The sequence below is a fragment of the Thalassophryne amazonica genome, chromosome 18 (assembly GCF_902500255.1).
Source record: "Thalassophryne amazonica chromosome 18, fThaAma1.1, whole genome shotgun sequence".
NCBI classification, from domain to species: Eukaryota; Metazoa; Chordata; class Actinopteri; order Batrachoidiformes; family Batrachoididae; genus Thalassophryne; species Thalassophryne amazonica.
Window position 1 is genome coordinate 15,594,654 of NC_047120.1, and position 17,719 is coordinate 15,612,372.

The following is a 17,719-nucleotide window of genomic DNA, read 5'->3' on the forward strand; positions in this document are numbered from 1 at the left end:
GCGAGGGCCCGTGGTTCTTGATGCCGCCGTCTTGCCAATTTTCCGGTAGATCAGGGCAGCACATAAGCCAAAAAGTGCCAGCCCCACTACCATGAGACCAAAGATGAATAAATCCTCAACGTCCTCCACGGAGAAAGGCACCAAGCATGCAACATGCCAAGACCCCCAGGAGTTGAGGACATAGCCCGCAGGATACGTTCCATCTGGGCAGGTAGGATCCCCCGGTCCTGACCTTCTTGTAGAAAAAATTGTGTCAATAGCGTTCAGAGACCAGTTGATCAATTCCATGGTTAATCCAATAGTAGTCCAATAGATCCAGAATCCAATATAGTTTTGAGGAATTAACCCTCTGGTGAGTAGGGACTTGAAGGTTAAAGGCAGAGGCAGAGAGAAAAGGGAGAGTGGAGGAGATGCGACCGCCCTCGTCGGAGTCCCAAGCTGAAATTTTCCAAATACACATATGCATGTAAACTGAACAGCCTGTTTTTTGTTCATTCAAAGTAGATTAGATGTGATACAATTTGATTACCGATGTACTGTATGCAGTGTTGTATAAAGTACCGGAAAATCACACTTAAGTAAAAGTGCTACTCAAGTAAAAGTCTTAAAGTATCTAGTATTTATTGTACTTAAGTATGACAAGTAATGTACAACTAAATGTACTCAAGTATTGAAAGTAAAAGTACAAGTACACTCAACAAAAATATAAACGCAACACTTTTGGTTTTGCTCCCATTTTGTATGAGATAAACTCAAAGATCTAAAACTTTTTCCACATACACAATATCACCATTTCCCTCAAATATTGTTCACAAACCAGTCTAAATCTGTGATAGTGAGCACTTCTCCTTTGCTGAGATAATCCATCCCACCTCACAGGTGTGCCATATCAAGATGCTGATTAGACACCATGATTAGTGCACAGGTGTGCCTTAGACTGCCCACAATAAAAGGCCACTCTGAAAGGTGCAGTTTTGTTTTATTGGGGGGGATACCAGTCAGTATCTGGTGTGACCACCATTTGGCTCATGCAGTGCAACACATCTCCTTCGCATAGAGTTGATCAGGTTGTCAATTGTGGCCTGTGGAATGTTGGTCCACTCCTCTTCAACAGCTGTGTGAAGTTGCTGGATATTGGCAGGAACTGGTACACGCTGTCGTATACACCGGTCCAGAGCATCCCAAACATGCTCAATGGGTGACATGTCCGGTGAGTATGCCGGCCATGCAAGAACTGGGACATTTTCAGCTTCCAAGAATTGTGTACAGATCCTTGCAACATGGGGCCGTGCATTATCCTGCTGCAACATGAGGTGATGTTCTTGGATGTATGGCACAACAATGGGCCTCAGGATCTCGTCACGGTATCTCTGTGCATTCAAAATGCCATCAATAAAATGCACCTGTGTTCTTCGTCCATAACAGACGCCTGCCCATACCATAACCCCACCGCCACCATGGGCCACTCGATCCACAACACTGACATCAGAAAACCGCTCACCCACACGACACCACACACGCTGTCTGCCATCTGCCCTGAACAGTGTGAACCGGGATTCATCCATGAAGAGAACACCTCTCCAACGTGCCAAACGCCAGCGAATGTGAGCATTTGACCACTCAAGTCGGTTACGACGATGAACTGGAGTCAGGTCGAGACCCCGATGAGGACAACGAGCATGCAGATGAGCTTCCCTGAGACGGTTTCTGACAGTTTGTGCAGAAATTCTTTGGTTATGCAAACCGATTGTTTCAGCAGCTGTCCGAGTGGCTGGTCTCAGACGATCTTGGAGGTGAACATGCTGGATGTGGAGGTCCTGGGCTGGTGTGGTTACACGTGGTCTGCGGTTGTGAGGCTGGTTGGATGTACTGCCAAATTCTCTGAAACGCCTTTGGAGACGGCTTATGGTAGAGAAATTAACATTCAATACACGAGCAACAGCTCTGGTTGACATTCTTGCTGTCAGCATGCCAATTGCACGCTCCCTCAAATCTTGCGGCATCTGTGGCATTGTGCTGTGTGATAAAACTGCACCTTTCAGAGTGGCCTTTTATTGTGGGCAGTCTAAGGCACACCTGTGCACTAATCATGGTGTCTAATCAGCATCTTGGTATGGCACACCTGTGAGGTGTGAGTATAAATGTTAATAATCAAAAACTGACTTTTTAATATATATGTATATATATAAAAGTTTATCTAGGCTTGTAAATAACTGGTAGTATTAGTCAAAATACTGAAAATTGTGCACATCACACAAAAACACTTCAGAAACAAGGTTTCAAAACCTAAACGAGAGTAGGCTACTCACTAGGTGTTCACAGGAAGCAGTTATTTATTTCTATATGTATTTATTTATTTTCATTGTTACATGGTTTTATCTTTTCTGTTGTGTTTTGTTTCATTAGGTTATTTTTGTCTCGTTCTCTAAAATTGTATTGTAACATTATTAGTCTATTATTATTGACTATTATTGTCTATTATGTAGATTATTATTGTTGTTGCTGTAATATATGAATAAAAATACATTTAAAAAATACAATTTGACTCTTTTACGACAACGAACGCTGAGCCATTAATTACACAGAAAACAAATCAACACAAACGTGCTGATGCGAACAATTTAATGCTAACTTTAACATTGAAAACGCCATAGACATACTAACGCGTTAGCATCGGTCCCGTTTTTAAGTTATAAAATACATCTATCAACTGTTTCAGAAGACCATAACAGGTCGGTTTAACATAAAAATATTAAATATTACTCAGACATATGCTCTTCAGGGTTTTAGCGGGAAAAATTAGGATAAAGCGAAATAAAATCCAGGAATTGTAGATCGAAGCAGTGCTTCGACCTGCGAATCACTGCTTTGATTGGTTCAAGGTTCAAAGCAAAGCTGCGCTGCAGAAAAGTTGATTACAGACCCGCTGCAGGTCTGTAATTGATGTAGAGAAATTATCATTTTCCTGACAAACACCCCCAAGTGCGCAACTGCAAGAAAGCCTACCGGACATGCCTCATGACAAATCGACCTGACTTTGTTGCAGTCACTAGTAATCAGTGGTGTCTCTGGGTGAAAACACAACTTTTTTGTGTGTGTGTGTGTGTGTGTATATATATATGCGTGTGCTTTTTTTTGTAATGAGTAATGGCATGGCGCATAGAAAATGTATCGGAGTAGAAGTACGCAATTAAGGTCGGAAATGTAGTGAAGTAAAAGTGAAAGTAAGCTGAATTAAAAAAACTCAAGTAAAGTCTCCCAAAACGTACTTAAGTACAGTAGTGAAGTATTTTTACTTTGTTACTATACAACACTGACTATGTGTGTATGTGTATTTTAGACACTAAGTCTCCATTTAGCATATTCTTTTTTCTTGAATAATATGCCTTATAAAATTTGACAACAGATATAGAAATAAAATTTTCTTTGATTTAGAAATCTTTTTCAAATATCTCATATATATAAGACCTATAAGGGAGGTGATTAGGTATTAGTATTAGGCCTTAGTCTAGTAGTAAATGTAGCACGCTGTGCCGCTGAAATAATTTTTTTCAGACACAAACACACCGCAGTCCAGGTCCAAATTGATCAAAGTGCAGGTGAAACTGACCATTACCCAGGAATAAATGATCATTTATAAGAAAAGGTGGTGGGTGAACAAACCATTGTGTGTTTTGTAAGAGGCTTACATCCTCCTCAGTATCCCCTTTTGTTGTTGTTGTCATCCCGACGCCTCCGCTTCATCCTCGTCTTCTGTCGCGTACGGCTCGAACATACGGCTGGATCCCCTTATTATGTTCACCGTCGCTTCGTTCATCAGTAACATCCTCTTCTTCTTCAAAAACAATCCTTATGTCATTTAAATCTTTGCTATAATCGCTAACTATGTCTTCGCTGTCCATGTCTGCCATGTTGGTAAACAGATCCTCGCTTCGACACCTTTACTTGGATGATGTCACATCTGTCACAGCGATAAAGTAGGTCAAGCTTGGAGGCGGTAAATACAAATTCTCATATGGGTGATGAAACATCTAAATCCTTGTTCAGTGTAATTTTATGGTTTAAAAAAAAAGCATGTGGGAAAACCTTTTTTATTTTTGAAGTCTATGTAAAAATGTCATTGCTTGGCAGGGACCCTTTAAAAATGCTAGTTTGTGGATAGCTCCCCTCCTAACTCTCATCCTCACTGCCATTATGATCCATGGTATACTACCGGGTTCAGTGCTGTCCATCCTGCTGGTCCCAGTGCTTAAGGACAAAGCTGGGAGGGTAAGTTGGATGGACTGTTATAGGCCTATAGCACTTGCCAGCAATCTGTCATAAGTTGTGGAAAAGATCCTGCTTGATAGAGTAAGTGTGTATCTCTTCCTGTGACAACCAGTTTGGTTTTAAACCAAAGTGTGGGACAGACATGTGCATATATGCACACAAGGAAATAGTGAATATCAATTGTTATCCAAACCACAAGATGGTACCTTCAAATACCTTGTTTTGTCCACAATATTGAATATACTGCCAGAAAGATTCACATTTAAGAAGCTCAAATAAAAGATTTTTTAATGACCCAAAAGGATTAACTGATAATAATAGATGTCAGTTAATTTAATAGTCAATGCTTCAGTGCAGCTCCGGTCTATAATAGCTATTTCAAAACTATTTGTGTAATTTCGCCTCTATACACCACCACCATGGGGTTTAGAAGAAATAGCAGCGGTAAAGCGGTGAGTGCAGTTGTTTATCGAGCACAAGGGTTCCAGTTCAAGTCTGCTGCTGCCGTTCTCCACGTAATGTGGAGCTGCATCAGGAAAACGTGCTAAAAGAGACCTCATTTTTTTCATATAATATTGTCATTCTAAGTGTTAAATAAAACAATTTTTTACAGTTATTTTCAAAATTCACATTTTATATTAATAATTATGGTGCAAAACAAATTCGCTAAAAATAAATCGCCACAATAGGCACTGCATTCAGCAGCCGATCTGCTCTGTGTCAGCTTGATCCCGTCAGATCTCAGAAGCTAAACAGTGCAGGGCCTGGTTAGTACTTGGATGGGAGACCTCTTTGGAACACCAGCGGCTGTGTGTGTTTGTCGAAGTTACACTGGAGTTGCGTCAGGAATGATGACAATGATGTTGGTTTTTAATGCAGTGCCGCCTGAGGGAATGAAGGTCATGGGCATTCAATGTTGGTTTTTGGCCTTGCCGCTTATAAAATTCTCCAGATTCTCTGAATCTTCTGATTATATTATGGACTGTAGATGATGGAATCCCTAAATTCATTGCAATTGAACGTTGAGAAACATTGTTTTTAAACTGTTGGACTATTTTTCATACAGTTGTTCACAAAGTGGTGATCGTCACCCCATCTTTGCTTGTGAATGGCTGAGCCTTTTGGGGATGCTCCTATTATACCCAGTCATGACACTCACAATTAGTGTCCTCAGTTCCCAAATGCTTATTGAGTGTTGTTAGAAGGAAAGGTAATATAACACAGTGGTAAACATACCACTGTCCCAGCTTTTTTTTAAACGTGTTGCAGGCATCCATTTCAAAATGAGCAAATATTTGCAGAAAAACAATAAAGTTTATCAGTTTGAACATTAAATATCTTGTCTTTGTGGTGTATTCAATTGAATATAGCTTGAAGAGGATTTGCAAATCATTATATTCTGTTTTTATTTCACACAATGTCCCAACTTCATTGGAATTAGGGTTATATATGTGGCCCTGTGACAGACTGGCTCCAGCCCCCCGCAAGCCTTAATTGGACTAAGCAGTTGAAGATGAGTGAGTGAGGAAGCCATAAGCTCTGAACTTCCTGAACTAGTCATTTAACATTTTTTTAAATCTTATTTTATTTTATTTTGTCTTGGTGGATCATGGGATTTATTTTCATCGCAGGAAGAGTCGACTGATGTCTGTTGTAAATGCTGACGTGAGTGAATGAGGCGCTGTGACTCTTTCAACTTTTTACGAGGTCTGTTAGAAAAGTATCCGAGCTTTTTATTTTTTTCAAAAACCATATGGATTTGAATCACGTGTGATTGCATCAGCCAAGCTTGAACCTTTGTGCGCATGCGTGAGTTTTTTCACGCCTGTCGGTTGCTTCATTCGCCTGTGAGCAGGCTTTGTGTGAGCACTGGTCCACCCCTCTCGTCGGATTTTTATTGCGAATAAATGTCTGAACAATTTGGAGCTTTGCTGCATCAAATCTTTCCAGAAACTGTGAGAGACCTCCAGGTGGTAACCATTCGGAAAATTCAAATGGCTTTGAGGGATGATTTTTTGGGGATTACACAGATTAAGGAGTGCTCCAGCCAGTTTAAAGACCGCCCACAGCTGCTGAGAGCGCAGCGCGCTCCGAGCGCCGATCGACATGCTCAGACCCCGCTGAAACAACCAGATCATTTCCAATGTGAAGGCTTTGTTGATCCGGGACGTCGTCTGACTTTCACAAAAAGGCAGAAGACGTGGACATCAGCACTTTTTCGGCACATTCCACTGTTACAGGAGTTTTTTTCATGGAAAGAAAAGCGGACAGATGCGCCACCGTGCCGCTCATGGTGAGACACAAAACCACCTCCGTGTTGGTCTCGCAGGACGGCTTTGAGATGGCTTTCAGACGGCTGTCGGTGGGTTTTCAGTCGTGTGACTAACCGAGAAATTGTGGATGAGCCTGGACACGCCAGAACATGTCCTGTGAGGCTTCATCACGGCGTTGCTTTGCGCCATGCGGCTCCACCGCGACGTGCGGAATTCCTCCGCACGTCTGTCTCAATGTGCCGAATGCCGAAAAAGTGCTGATTTCCACGTCTTCCGCAATTCCTGTGCTAGTCAGAGGACGTCCCGGATAAAACACAGCGTCCAGTTTGGAAATGAACGGCACATTCCACTGTTACAGGAGTTATTGTCATGGAAAGAGGAGCGAAAACTCCTGTAACAGTGGAATGTGCCGAAAAAGTACTGATGTCCACGTCTCCTGCCATTTTTGTGTAAGTCAGATGACGTCCCGGATCAACAAAGCCTTCACGTTGGAAATGATCTGGTTGTTTCAGCCTGTCGATCGGCGCTTGGAGCGCGCCGCGCTCTCAGCAGCTGTGGGCGGTCTTTAAACCGGCTGGAGCACTCCTTAATCTGTGTAATCCCCATAAAATCGTCCGTCAAAGCCATTTGAATTTTCCGAATGGTTACCACCTGGAGGTCTCTCACAGTTTCTGGAAAAAACTGATGCAGCAAAGCTCCAAATCGTTCAGACATTTATTCGCAATAAAAATCCGACGAGAGGAGTGGACCACTGCTCACACAAAGCCTGCTCACAGGTGAATGACGCAACCGACAGGCATGAAAAAACTCACGCATGCACACGAAGGTTCAAGCTTGGCTGATGCAATCACACATGATTCAAATCCATATGGTTTTTGAAAAAATAAAAAGCTCGGATACTTTTCTAACAGACCTCGTGAATAGGTTAATTTGCTTGTTGTGGAACAAAATGCCAGTGACTGAAAACACAGAGGGACTTCTTTTAAAATGCTAGGCGTCTTCAGCCATGACAAGGACCTATTTTCAGACAGTGTTTTCCAAAATCAGGGCACTTTATGTGGATAAGTTTTCATCAGACTGTGATGATGAATCTGTCTGAAACAATTAGGTCAGATTAAGACTTTGTATTTGAATTTATATTATGTCCTCATCTACACTGATAAATGAATAGTCTACGAGGTCTGTGATAAAAAGCGGTCCTTTTTATTTTTTTCAAAAAATAAATGGATTTGATTCATATGTTTTTACGTCAGACAAGCTTGAACCCTCGTGCGCATGCGTGAGTTTTGTCATGCCTGTCGGTGACGTCATTCGCCTGTGGGCAGGCTTTGATTGAGGTGTGGACTCCCCCTCCCGTCGGAATCTCTTTGTCTGAGACGCTGCAGGGAGACGGCGCGCGTTGCTTTATCAAATTTTTTCAGGACCGGTGAGGGATATCCGAGTGGACACTATTCGAGAAATTCAGCTGGTTTTCGGTGTAAAGTTTAACGGCTGATGAGAGATTGTGGAGTTTCTTTCGCTTTAAGCACAGCCCACAAAGCGGATCGGCGCGGCGCGGTCAGAGGTGGCGTCTGTCTGGCTGTTTTGAGCTGAAAACATCCTAATTTAAAGCTCTGTTCACCCAGGACGTCGTCAGAGAACAGAGAAGTTTCAGAAGAAGCCAGCATCAGGAGTTTACCCGGACATTCCACTGTTAAAGGAGATTTTGTAATGAAAGAACGTGCGGACGAATTTGCCGAGTCGGATCCATGACGACGTGGCAAATCTGTGTGCGCCGCGACATGAAAAACACCTCCGTGTTGAAAAGCATTTGTAAAATTCAGGCGGCTTTTGATGGCTTTCAACAAGTGAGTATCTTAGAAATTGTTTAACAGTTTAGGCATGTTCCAACTTGTCCATTAAGGTTTCCAACGGAGGTGTTTTTCCTGTGGCGACCCCCCGCGGTCGGGTCTGGCCCGACATGCGAATCTGCCCGCACGTTCTTTCATTACAAAAATTCCTTTAACAGTGGAATGTCTGGATAAACTCCTGATCCGGAATTCTTCTGAAAGTTCTCTGTTATCTCACGACGTCTTGGGTCCACAGAGCCTGAAATTAGGAAGTTTTCAGCTTGAAACAGCGAGGCACCGCCTCCTCAGAGCGCAGATCGCCATCAGGCGCCGTGGGCCGTCCTTACGGCGACAGTAAAACTCCAAAATCTCTCATCAGCCGTTAAAATTTTCACCGAAAACCAGCTGAATTTATTGAATGGTGTCCACTCAGTTGTGCCTTACAGGTTTTGAAAAATTTTTTATCAAACAAAGCAGCAGTCTCTAAGCCATTCCTAAACAATGAAAAAATCGACGAGAGGGTGGGCCACTCCTCACTCAAAGACTGCCCACAGGCGAATGACGTAACCGATAGGTGTGAAAAAACTCTTGCATGCCCAGGAGGGTTCAAGCATGTCTGATGTAATCAGACGTGATTCAAATCCATATAGTTTTTGAAAAAAATAATAAGGTCCGTTACTTTTCTCACAGACCTCGTACTTTTGAATCTCATCTCCTGTAAAGATGAGCCCCGGTTCTCGGTTGTCTCTGCTCTCACGGTTACGCCTGGCATTGGTCTTCTTAACCGAGGTCCAGTTTCCGGGGCTCACGTTGACTGTGGCTCGTCCCGCGTTTACACACTTACTGAAGTCAGATAATGTTGGGCTGCAGTGTCTTTCAATAAGTTTATTGGTTTCTTACCCATGAGCTCCACTCGAAAATCTCTTTCACAGTAATCCTGCTCAGAAAGGTCGCTACACACGTTTGACAACCTGTTGTTAACAGGTGGGTCCTTTAGTTTCATTGTGCTTAGTCACTGCCCCATTTTTTAGCAGTAGCCAATTATAGCTAACTTTCTTTTTTCTGTATCCCCCATTAGTGCACCTGGGAGCCATGCAAAACACCCCTGTTTTTGCTGAAATGCTCTCCTACTTTTTGTCACTAGCACATAGAATTCATTATATAACGGCCGAGGGGATCCTTGTCATTTTATTGGTGCTTTGTATGTAACATGACATGGTTTATTCGTTCCATTTGCATTGCATTTAGAGTGCAATTTGGTTCCATTTGGAGTGCAAATTTGGTTCCATACTTTTTGGTACCATTGCACTCTGCACACACACACACACACACACACACACACACACACACACACACACACACACACACACACACACACACACACACACACACACACACACACAAAACGTGCGCGCATGCATACACAAAACAAATCCACTGCGCTGTAAGCCGTCTGGATGCATGAAGAGCTGTTCAGATGAAAAGCTGATGTGATTTTTGGCTGGACTGAAGAACTACACAAAGTCTTTTTTTATGGAAGTCCGAAGTCAGTGCACAGCATCACTGGACTACACATCACAATTTGGACTTCAGCAGCAGTGGAACACCAAAATGTAAGTCCTTTTTCTGTTGTTTAGAAATTAATAAAATATCAAATGACAAGGATCTATTTTAGCCATTATATAAAACAAATAATGAATGTTTTTACATTCTTTCAATGGAATGAATATTTAATTCAGTGAAAGCTGGAACATAGCATTCAACTCAGATTCACTTCGTTGAATGCTATGTTCCAGCTTTCACCTCATGAAACATTCGTACCATTGAACTCATAAACATTCATTATTTGTATAATATGGATACAATATAGCAGGATCTTGGTCCCCATATGCATACATAATAAAATTTCTGACAAATCACATGCATTCTTTATAATTTTTCATTTTATCAATTTATTAATGAGCAAAAGCAAACAAAGATTCATATGAAGGGTGGGAAATGCATGTTTTATTATGTTTTATCAGAAAAAAAAAAGAATTATATTAAAGCTAGCTCTTGTTCTCTATCTGTAACTGGCCTATAAAATTGTTCACGGTCTGGCACCTCCCTACCTGGCTGACCTGGTTAAGCCCTACGTACCGGTTCGGGCCCTGTGTTCGCAGGGTGCAGGACGTCTCTGTGTCCCTGGGGTGTATAAAAAGTCTGCGGGTCACAGAGCTTTCTCTTATCGTGCTCCCTGCTCTGGGGAACGATCTCCCTGCGCACATAAGGCAGTTGGATTCTGTGGAGACTTTCAAATCAAGACTTAAGACCCATTTGTTTTCTCTGTTTTATTGTTAGTATATTATGTTATTATGTGTTTTTTATTCTTTTTGCTCTTTTATTATGTTTTTAATCTTTTAATTCATTTTGTTCTGTTTTTCTGAGTTGTGTTGTGTAAAGCACCTCGAGGCGACCTTGTCATGAGTTGGCGCTATATAAATTAATAAATTTGAATTTCTCTAAATCAGCAAATTCAAGTAGGATCTGCTGGTGAAAAAGGGAAAGGGTTATTCCCAAGTGTACTTTTGTTGTCCTGAGTCAGAGATTAGTACAGTGACACACATAATGACTGTCTACTGGAATGACTTTATTTCAAACAATTACTGAGGGACAGAGGTGGGTAACCCCCAGCTTCGGTGAATAAAAGGCTTTTGTTTCTGTAATTTCACACTGAAAAAAGTGAAACACAGTGCACTTCATTCAAAGTACTTATTTACATTGGTCTAATGGAAAATTGTGATTTCCAGTTTAAATCTGCTGGAATCACTTTACAAAATCCAAAACCTTAAATCCTTTCTGTGTGAGCTTTGAGCTAGATATTACATTGGGGGTAGAAGGTTATGGGTTGTTTATACAGTAGTGTTCAGAGTAATAGTGATGCTATGTGACTAAAAAGATTAATCCAGGTGTTGAGTATATTTCTTATTGTTACATGGGAAACAAGGTACCAGTAGATTCAGTAGATTCTCACAAATCCAACAAGACCAAGCATTCATGATATGCACACTCTTAAGGCTATGAAATTGGGCTATTAGTAAAAAAAAGTAGAAAAGGGGGTGTTCACAATAATAGTAGCATCTGCTGTTGACGATACAAACTCAAAACTATTATGTTCAAACTGCTTTTTTAGCAATCCTGTGAATCACTAAACTAGTATTTAGTTGTATAACCACAGTTTTTCATGATTTCTTCACATCTGCGAGGCATTAATTTTGTTGGTTTGGAACCAAGATTTTACTCATTTACTAGTGTGCTTGGGGTCATTGTCTTGTTGAAACGCCCATTTAAAGGGCATGCCCTCTTCATCATAAGGCAAAATGACCTCATCAAGTATTTTGACATATCCAAACTGATCCATGATACCTGGTATGCGATATATAGGCCCAACACCATAGTAGGAGAAACATGCCCATATCATGATGCCTGCACCACCATGCTTCACTGTCTTCACTGTGAACTGTGGCTTGAATTCAGAGTTTGGGGGTCATCTCACAAACTGTCTGTGGCCCTTGGACCCAAAAACAACAATTTTACTCTCATCAGTCCACAAAATATTCCTCCATTTCTCTTTAGGCCAGTTCATGTGTTCTTTGGCAAATTGTAACCTCTTCTGCATGTCTGTTATTTAACAGAGGGACTTTGCGGGGGATTCTTGCAAATAAATTAGCTTCACACAGGCGTCTTCTAACTGTCACAGCACTTACAGGTAACTCCATACTGTCTTTGATCATCCTGGAGCTGATCAATGGGTGAGCCTTTGCCATTCTGGTTATTCTTCTATCCATTTTGATGGTTGTTTTCTGTTTTCTTCCACGCGTCTCTGTTTTTTTTTTTTTTTTTGGTCCATTTTAAATCATTGGAGATCACTGTAGATGAACAGCCTATAATTTTTTGCACCTGCGTATAAGTTTTTCCCTCTCCAATAAACTTTTTAATCAAACTACGCTGTTCTTCTGAACAATGTCTTGAACGTCCCATTTTCCTCAGGCTTTCAAAGAGAAAAGCATGTTCAACAGGTGCTGGCTTCATCCTTAAATAGGGGACACCTGATTCACACCTGTTTGTTCCACAAAACTGACGAACTGACTGACTGAATGCCACACTACTATTATTGTGAACACCCCCTTTTCTACTTTTTTTTACTAATAGCCCAATTTCATAGCCTTAAGAGTGTGCATATCATGAATGTTTGGTCTTGTTGGATTTGTGAGAATCTACTGAATCTACTGGTACCTTGTTTCCCATGTAACAATAAGAAATATACTCAAAACCTGGATTAATCTTTTTAGTCACATAGCACTACTATTATTCTGAACACTACTGTATGTGGGGACAGGTACTGAACTTTTATTATGATTGCTGACCTCAGCTTTTGTCTTTACAGATGTCAAGACAAAAGACATGTTATCCTGGTGACTGAGCTTTGAGCTTCATTGTTGTTCTTTAATCCTGGTCTTTGATCTTTCATTTTGACGACTGACCTGTAATTCTGATGACTGATTTTTAATCTTGATTACTGACCTTTAATCCCGCTCCATGATCTTTGATCTTGACAGTTGACCTGTAATCCTGCTGACTGAGCTTTGATTTTGATTGCTGACCTTTAATCTTTCTTAATGATCTTTGCAGTGGATCTGTAATCCTACTGACTGATTTCTGATCTTTCTTGTTGTCCTTTAAGTTCTGTATGATCACTGATCTTTGATCTTGACAGTTGATCTGTAATCCTGCCACATAGTAAATTTTGCTGAGTAACATTTACTCTGCCGCGATAACATTGGGTCGCAGTCTAAATACAGTTAAATACACTCTATTATAGAGCTCTACTGTCTTGTTAAATCAAGTGTTTCTACTCCAATAAGAGTTGATTTCACACTGTGATAGAGCTGATTTAGCACTGCGATAGAGTATATTTAACTGTATTTGGACTGGGACCAAATGTTATCCCAGCAGAGTAAATTTTACTGAGCTTTGGTCTTGATTGCTGACCTTTAATCCTGCTCTAATCTTTGATCTTGATGGTTCAACTTTATTCCTGATCTTGACAGTTGCATGCAGGAGGAGCTTGCAACTATCAAGTAGTCACACAGCGAGAAAGATGCATCAATAATACATTCATAACAAAGTCACAGCCCTCTGAATCTTAACTGAATCAAATCGTGAGGAGCCTAGATGTTCTCACCGCTATTATCCAGATGAATTGTCATCATGAGTCTTTCCTCATCTTACTTCCACAGTGATGCTTACATTTATTTTGACTTTTATTTCATTACAGACCATATGAACCCAAGGTATTTGGTCAAGGCACTCCTCAAGGACCACAACATCACCTTCAGATCAGGAAACAAAGAACTGTACAGTGGTGAAAGAGGTGACCTGAAGCGAGGAATTGAAAAAGCCTGATTATATTCAGAAAATAGAGGATCACCTTTCGAACAGTAACCCATGACAGGTGTGACAGGGCATCCAGCAGTCCACTAACAACATAGCTGATGACCCAAGGAGGTCACTAGTGGAGGAGATGAACACCTTCTTTGCACGTTTTGAGATACCAACCCAACAGTCTGCAGCCACACCATACCAGTCTCAACCAGATGTGAAACGGATGCTCAGCAGATCAGAGTGAAGCCAAGGAAAGTGGTTGGAGCCGGCGTTGTTCCTAAAGTACTCAGAAGCTGTGCTGACCAGACAAACTATGTTCTCACAGGTCTTTACCACAATGTTTAACCTCTCCCTCACTTAGGCTACTATGCCAGCCTGTCTAAAGTCTGGCACCATCATCCTCATACCCAAAAAATCAGTCATGGGCAGCCTCAATGATTACCGCTCAAAGGGGGATTTTCAAGTTGCGCTGCCATCTTGAAACCGAGACTTCGGGTTAGTGAGCCTCTCGCTCACGTGTTTGGCGTCATTAGAAACACAGCTTGTTATGACGCCTCACGGAGCGGCTAACCGATCGGATGTTATGACGCCTCACGGAGCGGCTAACCGATCGGATGTTATGACGCCTCACGGAGCGGCTGACCGATTGGATGTTATGACGCCTCACGGAGCGGCTGACCGATTGGATGTTATGACGCCTCACGGAGCGGCTAACCGATTGGATGTTATGACGCCTCACGGAGCGGCTGACCGATCGGATGTTATGACGCCTCACGGAGCGGCTGACCGATCGGATGTTATGACGCCTCACGGAGCGGCTGACCGATCGGATGTTATGACGCCTCACGGAGCGGCTAACCGATCGGATGTTATGACGCCTCACGGAGCGGCTCACCGATTGGATGTTATGACGCCTCACGGAGCGGCTGACCGATTGGATGTTATGACGCCTCACGGAGCAGCTGACCGATCGGATGTTATGACGCCTCACGGAGCGGCTAACCGATTGGAAGTTATGACGCCTCACGGAGCGGCTGACCGATTGGATGTTATGACGCCTCACGGAGTGGCTGACCGATCGAATGTTATGACGCCTCACGGAGCGGCTAACCAATTGGATGTTATGACGCCTCATGGAGCGGCTAACCGATTGGATGTTATGACGCCTCATGGAGCGGCTGGCCAACAGACCTAGAATAACAAGATTTACAGCTGCACAAGCACTGAAACTGTTTCTTGATGCCCAGAGTGAGGATGAAAAGGATGGACAAATATATTATCAAGTGAAATAAATATGAACAACCCCAAAACAATCATTTATATAGAAAAAAGTAAGTCCCTTCGGCTGCTCCCTTGTTTGCACTCGGGGTCGCCACAGCAAATCCAAGGTGGATCTGCATGTTGATTTGGCACAGGTTTTACACCGAATGTCCTTCCTGATGCAACTCCACATTACATGGAGAAATGTGGCAGGGCTGGGATTTGAACCCAGAATCTTCCGAACTAAAACCAAGCGCATTAACCACTTGGCCACCACCCCTGCTAATCATTTATATAGAAATACTCTAATATAAAGTCAATAGAGTCATAAATAACCTCACTCGATCATATTAGTTGCTAAAATAGCTTTGTTCCTTTGAGGGTTAAATTAAGTTAATTTTCTTGTTGTGGCACAAAGTGCCAAGGTTCTCTGGTTCAGGCTCAGACACAAAACACGGAGGGACTTTCTTTAAAACACTACATTTCCAGCCACGAAAAGGAACTAAAGTATTTTCAGATGTCATTTTAGAAAATCAGGATGCTTTATGTGGATACGTTTTCATAAGGCTGAGAAGATGAATCTGACTGAGATAAACAGGTACGATTAAGACTTCATATTTACTCCGTGTGTGAATGGTTTTAATATTTGTAACAGTCTGAACTGTTTGCATGAGGTTGGCAGCTCAGCATCAACGGACGTATTTTGACTTAGGAGTAACTTACAAGAAAAGTGTGTCAATAATCACATAACTTACCTACAACTTATGGTCCATGTATCTTTTTTCTTTTCTTTCTGGTTTATTTGATGAGGACAATGTACATTAATGAACACTTTGTACATTTTCATGACATAATGTAAATATGCAAAATTTAGCTAAAAGCTACTTTCCATCTGTAGTCCTCAGACACACAACAACAAACAACAATTGCAATAAATACAAAACATTAAATTACGCACAATACATATCACCTGTGTTGACAGGTTTGACTGTTGATGAGCCATTTTTTTTTCATTTATAAAAGCACTCAGGGTGGGACTGTTTTGTATAGTTGTTGGTAGGCTGTTCAAGTTTGTACAACCCTTCACAGAAATGGTGTTTTGTCCTGTGGCAGTTCGTCTAAAGGGCACCTCACAGTCCCCTCTAGAAGCAGACCTAGTCCTGAGGTTACTGTCTCTATGTCTAATAAATGTATGCAATATGTATGAGACATATTGCATACATCGAAAATATTGTGCATGCCCAACATTTTTCAATGTACTCACTGTGTTACAATGTATATCAATGTGCTCTTAACTTATACAAAACTTACCCATAACTTATTAGACGTATGCCGGCATTTTTAATGTGGTCCGCATATGCTGGCTAAATCATCAAGGTGTGACAGGTGTAAAACCAATCTAACATTTCAGTGTAAAGACTATGGTTTAAACTGAAGCTTCAGTACAAACAAAGAAGGATAATAAAATCAGAATTCGACTGGAAAAAAATATGGTATAATGAGCAGTTGTGTTTTTTCACCCACAGCCACAAAAAGCAGCATCATTCCAAAAAACAACTGACAAAGTAACCCCTCCCTGACCATTCTGTAAAATGACCATCACTAGATTTCTGCCTTGAGCATGGATACAGTAAGGTTTCTCATCACCTTGAAAAATAAAGAGACTGGAGTCTTATTTACTTTGTGTTGTTTCTTCTCAGGAGAACATTGGCACACAACAACAGATCGATGGACATGTCCCACAATGATGTGTTGTGGTGTTAGAGGCCACAAAACCTGTGGTGTTTCTGGACCTGGTGTCAGGGTTTGAGATTTGCCATGTCTTCTGTTTTATTATCTGGTCTGTTTTGTTCTGTTTTGTTCATTGGTTTTGTGTGCGTTTATTCTCTTGCTGGGTATTTTCCTGCTTGGGTCTGTCTGTCTCTATCTCTCTCGTCTGTCTCCTGGTGCTTGGTGGTGGGCATTTCCCTATGTCTGGCCGTACCCTTGTTCTGGTACTTTCCGTGCATGTGTTTCTAATTTGTAGCTCATCACCTAGGTGTATTTAAGATTGCACGTGTTCCCCTCCAGATGGATGCGCCTTGTGCCTTTGTTTCCAGCTCTGTTCATTGTGTTTCCATGTTCTGCTATCCTCTTTGTGTTTATGACCACCTGCCTGTTTTCTTGACCACACCATAGCCTGATGTTAGTTGTACTTTTGCTCTTGTTGGGTTGCCTTTATGTGTACCAGACCCAGCTTACTGTGTCAGTAAACCATTTTAACCTACAGAGCTACGTGTCTGAGTCCTGTATTTGTGTCCATCCATTCCTGCCTACCATGCCTGATAAATTGATCTGGCCAACTATGGACAAAGCGGAACTAGACGCTTTCCAGCTGGAGGTACACCATCACAGTGGCAGTTGGTCCAACAGGACGACCTGCTCACTGCTCTTAACACCAGCTTTAGTGAGTTAGCCAAACACCAACATCCCTTCATGTCTTCCGTGAGCACCCACATGGGACAACTATTGTTGAAGTTCGACTCTCAGGCCAGCCCGAACCCGGCTACCAAGAACACCAGCTCTTTGTCTCCGGTTTCGACTGCAGCCTCACCAGCTTCGTACCTGAATCAGTCTTCTGTAATCAGCTATCTCACCCTGAATATTTCTCCAGAGAATCTGGTG

At 41.9% G+C, this 17,719-nt stretch overlaps 1 long non-coding RNA gene across 1 annotated transcript; it reads left to right on the forward strand.

Moving 5' to 3' along the window:
* Window positions 1-1,394: 1,394 nt before the first annotated feature.
* LOC117531149 lies at window positions 1,395-15,704 on the forward strand. The gene is made up of 3 exons (XR_004566539.1): window positions 1,395-1,405; window positions 2,826-2,830; window positions 15,501-15,704. It is a non-coding gene; the product is annotated as an uncharacterized LOC117531149 (long non-coding RNA).
* Window positions 15,705-17,719: the final 2,015 nt, after the last annotated feature.